Source organism: Pristiophorus japonicus, chromosome 22 (assembly GCF_044704955.1).
Source record: "Pristiophorus japonicus isolate sPriJap1 chromosome 22, sPriJap1.hap1, whole genome shotgun sequence".
In the NCBI taxonomy this organism is placed as follows: domain Eukaryota; kingdom Metazoa; phylum Chordata; class Chondrichthyes; family Pristiophoridae; genus Pristiophorus; species Pristiophorus japonicus.
In genome coordinates this window covers 41139088-41148529 of record NC_091998.1, presented here as the reverse complement: position 1 = coordinate 41148529, position 9442 = coordinate 41139088, and positions in this window count along the sequence as shown.

The following is a 9442-nucleotide window of genomic DNA, read 5'->3' as shown; positions in this document are numbered from 1 at the left end:
CTTGCTCCACTGTGTTGGGACACCAAATATTGAAGCGGCTGGCAAATCGCAACCTGTCCAGTGAAGATCCTTCCACCACGCAAAAGGCATTTATCCATCAAATAGTCGCTATGAAAACTTTGAGGCTTGGGATCATCGTGGTAGAGGGCATAAATTGGACCCAGATTTGTGAGCACGTGCTCGGTGCACAGTGCCTACCTCGATTGTACTGCAGTGAGGCAAGCAGTTTGAATACAGCCAAACTGGTGAGAGACAACTTCGATCTGTTTACTGACTGGAAGGGTTCCACTTGAAATGAACTTGGGCAGCCTCGACTCAGCTAACAGTGGACACGGGCCTCAGCATAAAACCATTTATAATTTGGCAGTAATTTTGGTCAGAGAGGCGAATTAGAAAACTTTACCTTGCAAATGGTATGTTGGCCTTTATTACAAGAGGATTTGAGTATAAGAGTAAAGACGTCTTCCTGCAATTATATAGGGCCTTGCTGAGATCACACCTGGAGTATTGTGTACAGTTTTGGTCTTCATACCTAAGGAAGGATATACTTGCCATAAAGGGAGTGCAACAAAGGTTCACCAGACTGATTCCTGGCATGGGAGGATTGTCCTATCAGGAGAGATTGAGTAGACTAGGCCTATATTCTCTAGAGTTGAGAAGAATGAGAGATGATCTCATTGAAACAGACAAAAATCTTACAGGGCTTGACAGGGTAGATGCAGGGAGGATGTTTCCCCTGGCTGGAAAGTTTAGAACCAGGGGTCACAGTCTTAGAATAAGGGGTCGGCCATTTAGGACTGAGATGAGGAGAAATTTCTTCACTCAGTGTGGTGGATCAGAGGGCTGTGGAAACTCAGTCGTTGTGTAAATTCAAGACAGAGATCGATAGATTATTGAATATTAAGGGAATCAAGGGATAAGGGGAATGTGCAGACAAGTGGAGTTGAGGTAGAAGATCAGCCATGAGCTCATTGAATAGCGGAGGAGGCACGAAGGGCCGAATGGCCTACTCTTGCTCCTATTTCTTATGTTCTTATGTTCTTCAATTTAGGGTATTCTTCTGAGGTTAGGACCAAGGCTTATCTGCAGCTAGCTACACTGAATTTGATCTGAACTGTTCAGTGCTGTCACTGGACGACAAAGCTGGAAAAAGCACTCCAATCCGCAGCACCAATATTCTTCACCTCTATAAGCACAAATCTGACCACTCATTTTAATGTAATAATTTGAATGCGACAAATTTAGCAATTCCTCATCCTAATTTCCTGTTCCTAAAAGGTAGGGAACAGGTTATATATTATTATTATAACAGTAACAATCTGTTTTGTATTTGAACATAAAGTGCATGGCATCCCCTCACTGAGATGCTCACCTTAACCACCAGCACCAAACAATTAGGAATTTTTCATTATTGCACTTGTAAAAACTGGGAACTGTGTTGAGAATGCCCAAGCAAATTTCACTTATGATCCATACAGCAGTCAGAGAGGAGAAGACTTTTACACTATCTGAGTTATATTGCAATCCACGCTCCGGAGATGAATAGACAATATGCCAATCCATTGAACCACCCAGTTTCTTTGTTGCACTCTCTACTCTCAGTCAGAAGGTCAAGGGTTCAAGCCCCACTCCAGGGACTTAAGCACTTAATTTAGGCTGACACTTCAGTCAAGAAGCTTGACACAATCCAGGACAAAGCAACCCACTTGATTGGCACCCTATCCACCACCTTAAACATTCACTCCCTCCACCACCGACGCACGTGTGTATCATCTACAAGATGTATTGCAGCAACTCGCCAAGACTTCTTTGGCAGCAACTCCCAAACCCACGACCTCTACCATCTAGAAGTACAAGGCAGCAGGTGCATGGGAACCTGCAAGTTTCTTCAAGTTACACACCATCCTGACTTGTGAATATATCCCCTTTCCTTCATCATCGCTGGGTCAAAATCCTGGAACTCCCTCCCTAACAGCACCTTCACCACGAGGACTGCAGTGGTTCAAGAAGGCAGCTCACCACCACCTTCTCAAGGGTAATTAGGGATGGGCTATAAATGCTGGCCATGCCAGCGACACCCACATTCCTGGAACAAATAAAAAAAGTGCAGCACTGAGTGCTGTATTGTCAGAGGTGCCATCTTTTAGATGAAACTTTAAATCTAGGCCTCCTCAGGTGGATATAAAATATCCCATGGTAAATTTAAAGGGCAGAGGAATTCTCCTGGTCTCCTGGTTTCCTAGCCAACATTTATCTCTCTGCTGTTTGTGGGACCTTGCTGTGCCTTGGTTGTTTACTGCACTTCAAAAGTACTTAATTGATATTGCAGCACTTTGGGACATTATAAATGGTGCTATATAAATCCAAATTCTTTAATGCAGTTCTTCAAAAAGTTAGAAAGAACTTGCTGGAGTACAGCCTCCTTTATCCACCTGCCTGGGATAGCCTGTGCTACAGACTCATAACTACTGTCCCAACTGTGCTTTAAGATCAGTCTGGAGAAAGTGTGCTTGAAGTGGTACGAGTTTCCCCTGCCACCATAGCAAGGTGCTCACTCTTGTGTCTAGCTGGTAACCAGTGGGATTCGTTTCCGACAGGCAGATTTGAGTGACCGACATCTCTGCGAGTTGCTTCTGTTTTGAAAAAAAAACGCTATTTAAAAGTGTTAAATGCCTTTCGTGGACGATATCCATCTCTGCGTTGAATTTTATGTGGATGCCTCGTAAGGAAAATAGAGGTTGGATTCAATCACAATTTTGTTCTTGAAGAATCTCACAATTGGTTTTTCAAGCTGAAAGGCAAAAAATACAATTAAACAGGTAGAATACATACTGTACACTATACAGCAATGGATAACATTTCTACAAAAATAGAACAAAGAATATATTTTGTAATTCTTTGTACAACATCAAGGTCCCACTTTTATTTTCCGCTTTTTAATGTTTAGTATAGCAACCTGACTGAGAGAATTCAGGCAAATAATTTGCTTTAAGACCCTCGATTTATGTTGTCCGATAATTGGACAGCATCACGTGCAAAGCAGCACGTTCAGCTGACCCATGTGATTTTATTACCAATTATTTTGCTTTTGCCGCATTCACTGTGGGCAGGCATACGGGTTCTACTCATCTCCTCAGCCCAAGAGGACAGCAAACAGTCTGGACAGATTCAGAATGATCCACAATGTTACATTATAGCTAGCTTCACACGCAGGATACTTCTCCATACATGCATCTGACAAATTCACATCTTCTTTAACGTTAGGTTGCATTGTATGGGTGAAAGAAAGACTTGGCATTTGTATAGCGCTTTTCATGATCACCAGACGTCCCAAAGCACTTTACAGTCAATGAAGTATTTTTTGAAGTGTAGTCACTGTTGGAATGTAGGAAACGTGGCAGCAAGCACCCACAAACAGCAATGATAATGACCAAATAATCTGTTATAGTGATCTTGATTGAGGGATAAATATTGGCTAGGACATCAGGGATAACTCCTCTGCTCTTCTCCAAGATAAGCTCTTTTACATCCATCTGAGAAAGCAGACAGGGCCTCGGTTTAACATCTCATCCAAAAGATGGCACCTCTGAAAGAGTACAGCACTCCCTCATTACTATGCAGGAGTGTCAGAGTAGATTTTTGTGCTCAAGTCCCCCGGAGTGGGACTTGAACCCACAACCTTCATGAGTCAAAGACATGGGTGCTACCAACTGAGCCACAGCTGACGTGACATTGTGTTATGCTGCCTTACCACTGTGGGGCTGAGGGTGGGGAACTGGTTGATGAGCTTGAAGGTGGAGTTGATTCATCTCCATTTGTCTCAGTATAGAAAGATGGTATAGTATAGAAAAATGTAAAAATAGGCAGATCCCACAGCTGTTACATGGTACAGGAGTATGTTACTTCGGAAGAGCGAGGGAGTATTACTTCCGCTGAAAGGCGTGGAGAAAAATGTATTTTACGTATCTTCCACTGGACAGGAGGTATTTCAGCCTTAGCAGCTCTGAAACCAGCCTCCGTGAAAAGATTACTTGTGTGACTTCTGGATGATGTACCTGGTGGAGTTTATCTCTGGATGGCGGCCTTTGAGGTGAGCTGAGAGTGCTAACCAACCTGCTTATGAGTATCAGTCTTGATTCTTGAACCTGATCGGTGCTAAGACTTCCTTTTATGTTTGAGTACAGGCATTCTTTTTTCTAAACGCAGGATTTGTTTGGGAATGGGTGATGCGGAGGCCAAAGTAGAGGACATAGACTACAATTGCCAGGCAGGAGCAGTGAATCAGATGGCAGATTTCTTCTTTATTTATCGTAGTCAGACCAATGTTAACAATGAGATGGGAGTTGCTTTCTTTGTATTAGCACACTATGAAAGATCAGATTTTGCTGAGCGCTTTGGTAAGTTTGCACATCGCCTTTTGTTCAGCACTTGCTGATAGTATAGGTTTCACAGTCTTTAAGGAAGAAGCACCACAAGGATTGATACTCCGTGCTGTGCCACTAGCATGCACTTGATTTGTAACAAGACATTTCACATTTTAGTTAAGATACCACCCACAAACACACACACTTTATTTTCTGCACAACTCATATAATGTTAAATGCAAAAAAATGGGACTGACACTTTGAATAACATTTGATGACCACTTAATGCAATTGCAGCCACTTAGAAAATAGATATAAATACGAACCTGTTTCTGGCTCTCTCACTGTTTTGAGTAAGGAAGTTTGGTGATGGATGGAACTTGGTAGCTTGTCCGTTGAATACAAGTTGTTCCAGTGTTACTGACCAATTGATTCAGGAGCACTGTTGCTGATTTGAAACATCACCTGAAAGGTTCACGAGGTCGATTCCAGGGATGAAGGGGTTGTCTTATGAGGAAAGGTTGAGCAGGTTGGGCTTGTACTCATTGGAGTTTAGAAGAATGAGAGGTGATCTTATTGAAACGTTTAAGATTCTGAGGGGTCTTGACGGGATAGATGCAGAGAGGATGTTTCCCCTCATGAGGGAATCTAGAAGCAGGTGACATAGTTTCAGAATAAGGGGTGACCCATTTAAGACGGAGATGAGGAGGAATTTCTTCTCTCAGAGGGTCGTGAATCTTTGGAATTCTCTACCCCAGAGAGCTATGGAGGCTGGGTCATTGAATATATTCAAGGCTGAGATAGACAGATTCTTGAACTATAGGGGAGTCAAGAGTTATAGGGAACAGGCAGGAAAGTGGAGTTGATGCCAAGATCAGATCAGCCATGATCTTATTGAATGACAGAGCAGGCACGAGGGGCCATATGGCCTACTCCTGCTCCTTTTTCTTATGTTCTTATCACCTAGAGAGATGTCTGAAATATACTCTCAACCCAAAGTACCGATAAAGCAAACTGTTTGCAGTGTTCTGGGATAGCACAATATTTATATAAATGGTTAAACTGTTACCTGTTGAAGTCAATGGAAAGGAAAATGGAGAGAGATGTAAAATTAGCGCTATTCTGATATCGCCCATTTTACACTTCGCCCAAAGTCAAAATTACCCCCAGGGTGTGGAGCTAGTGCAATGAAATATAAAACTAGAAGTACAATTTTTACCTTACAAGGTTTGGTTTGCCCATATATAGAATACTGTGCCCCGTTGTGGTTCCTGTTGCATCGCAGGAGATGACGAGGTGCTGGAAGATGCCCGGAGATGGGCCACTCAGCAGATACCTCCTCTAAGCTCCCTTAGTTGTGAGGATAGGCTTAGAGAACTGGGGCTTTTCACTTTACAAAAGCTTAGACCTCAAGGGGATTCGATAAAATTATGATGGGATTCGATTCTGTCCAAGTAGACAGGCTATTTGAAGTGTCAGCTGTGGCTCAGTGGTACCATTTAGAAGAGTGAGTCGGAAGGTTGTGGGTTCAAGTCCCATTCCAGAGACTTGAGTACAAAATCTAGGCTGACATTCCAGTGTAGTACTGAGGGAGTGCTGCACTGTCGGAGGTGCCGTCTTTCAGATGGACGTAAAAGATCTCATGGCATTATTTCAAAGACGAGCAGGGTAGTTCTCCCTGGCATGCTGGTAAATAGTTATCACTCAACTAACATAATTAAAACAGACCTTGCTGTATATAAATTGTCTGCCATGTTTCCTAGATTACACAGTGATTACACTTCAAAAAGTATTTCATTAGCTGTAAAGTGCTTTTGCACGTATATAAATGCAAGTTAAAAAAATCCACGCACAAGCATCTTTCACTCTTCAATATGTAATTCGAGACCTGGAATATTAGGTCCTTAATTGAAACACCTGTGAACTCAATGAACACATCCGTTTTGGTGTGGAAGCAAGTCATCCTCAATTCGAGGGACCGCCTAAGAAGAAGAAGAAATGCAAGTTTTTCCTTTTCACTTGAGTTAAAATGCAGAAAAGGGTTAAGATGCGTCAGTACAAGTTACAAAAGTATAGTTGGGTTACATAAGAAAAAGGAACAGGAGTAGGCCATTCGGCCCCTCGAGCCAGCTCTGCCATTCATAAGATCATGGCTGATCTGATCATGGACTCAGCTCCACTTCCCTGCCCACTCCCCAGAACCCCTTATCCCCTTATCGTTTAAGAAACTGTCTATTTCTGTCTTAAATTTATTCAATATCCCAGCTTCCACAGCTCTCTGAGGCAGTGAATTCCACAGATTTACAACCTTCTGAGAGAAGAAATTTCTCATCATCTCTGTTTTAAATGGGCGGCTCCTTATTCTAATATCATGCCCTTAGTTCTAGTCTCCCCCATCAGTGGAAACATCCTCTCTGCATCCATCTTGTCAAGCTCCCTCATAATCTTATACGTTTCAATAAGATCACCTCTCATTCTTCTGAATTCCAATGAGTAGAGGCTCAACCTAATCACCTTTCCTCATAAGTCAACCCCCTCATCCCCGGAATCAACTTAGTGAACCTTCTCTGAACCACCTCCAAAGCAAGTATATCCTTTCGTAAATATGGAAACCAAAACTGCATGCAGTATTCCAGGTGTGGCCTCACCAATATCTGTAGCAAGTCTTCCCTGCTTTTATACTCCATCCCCTTTGCAATAAAGGCCAAGATTCCATTAGCCTTCCTGATCACTTGCTGTACCTGCATACTATCCTTTTGTGTTTCATGTACAAGAACCCCCAGGTCCCGCTGTACTGCGGCACTTTGCAATCTTTCTCCATTTAAATAATAACTTGCTCTTTGAGTTTTTCTGCCAAAGTGCATGACCTCACACTTTCCAACATTATACTCCACCTGCCAAATTTTTGCCCAATCACTTAGCCTGTCTATGTCCTTTTGCAGATTTTGTGTGTCCTCCTCACACATTGCTTTTCCTCCCATCTTTGTATCGTCAGCAAACTTGGCTACATTACACTCAGTCCCTTCTTCCAAATCGTTAATATAGATTGTAAATAGTTGGGATCCCAGCACTGATCCCTGCGGCACCCCACGTTACTAGTTGCCAACCAGAGAATGAACCATTTATCCCGACTCTCTGTTCTCTGTTAGTTAGCCAATCCTCTATCCATGCTAATATATTATCCCCAACCCCGTGAGCCTTTATCTTGTGCAGTAATCTTTTATGTAGCACCTTGTCAAATGCCTTCTGGAAGTCCAAATACACCACATCCACTGGTTCCCCTTTATCCACCCTGTTCATTACATCCTCAAAGAACTCCAGCAAATTTGTCAAACATGTTAGTTTTCAGAAAATGCTTTTTTTCCCAGGCAATCATCAACCTCTGAAATAGCTTGTCAATGTGTACAGTGAGTGTGGAGTCGAACAAGTTTCTGCACTTGGATGACATCTAAAGTTCAAGAAAGTTGATTGGTTAACGAGACCTAGTGATATCAGTTGCCAATGATCTCGTAGAGCTTGCTTAACTGTCTTCAGGAGTTTCCCAGAGTTTTTTCGATAGATGTCCCGAAGCTTTTATCTTGGGGGTGAGGGGTTGCGGGGGAGTTGATGGTGCTTCTAATGATGGGATGGGATAGGCTTGATATGCTTTTGGTCTTTTCATGTCCTTTATCATGTGATCGTAAAGCTGGGGCCCAAATGTACATTTTTAGCAAAGAAACAAGAGAACGTTTATTTTGGAAATTAATGGGTTAGTCATTTATTATGGAACAACATCCTTTTTTCCCTTGTTCCCATATTTTATTTCAGGAGGAATCACAGGACGTATAAACGTACACAATGTATAAACATACACAATGGCATGGGTCAGCTGTGGCTCAGCATTCTCACCCCTGAGTCAAAAGGTTGTGGGTTCAAATCCCACTCCAGAAACTTGAGCACAAAAATCTAGGCTGGTACTTCAGTGCAGTGCTGAGGGAATGCCGCACTGTCGGAGATGCTGTCTTTTGGATGAATTGTTAAACTGAGGCCCCGTCTGCCCTCTCAGGTATATGTAAAAGATTCCATGGTGCTATTTCAAAGAAGAGCAGGGGAGTTCTCCCCGGTGTCCCGTGCAATATTTATCCCTCAACTAACCTAATGTGTTTTGGGACGTCCTGAGGTCTTTGAATGCGCTATAGAAATGCAAGTCTTTCTTTCATGTTGTACAATTGCACAAAAAATGCCTGCAGAGATTCTCTGTGACACCAAACTAAAGTTCAGATTTCACTGCAGAAAACAGAGACATTACACAGATATTGCACTAACTATTAATATCTGCAATTTTAAAATATTTAATTAAAAAAAATAATGATACCAGATGAATTTCAGCAATTTCGAGACCAATATTTGTTCTAATTAAATTGGTGGCTGAGGGTTCAATGAAAATTGAAGAGTTACCTTTCCTTACTCAAGTGTGTAACTATGCATATGTATGGGATGGAATGGGACTGAGGATCCAAAGATAAAAAGCAGCAGATTTTGACCTGTTTTATTAATCATGTTTTATTAATAACAATGATTTTGCAAATTTTGCTTTAAAATATAAAATTACTCGTTGAAACCTACCTATGTCAAAAGAGCAGTATGCCTTAATTGGAGATAATATCATCATGCGAACATTGTGATTCTACCTCCAACAATCTGTCGGTTAAAAAGCAAGTTATTAATTACAAGCAGAGTACAGTCTTGCTCCCGCACTGGGCCTGTCATTTTCAATGTGAGAGGACGAACCACGCCATAGATGGTCATTTCCAACCATCTGAAACCACCCCATTTCTGAAGTGGCATTGTAATAGAATCTAAGACCCCGATATTAACTCGGAGACGAAATGGGAGCGGTGGATGTGGAGGGGGGGGGCGGTACCGATATTGCGTGGGAAACCCGGACGAAAGTGCAGCACATCTGTCAGTGGCTCATTGGCATTTTACTTTTGGGTTTGCGTCCAATGTGCGGTGGCAGGCATGATGAGGACCCGCATGACGCAATTTCAACTCTAGTATTTAAAGAGCCACTGCGAAGATGGAATTTGGAGGAGTTG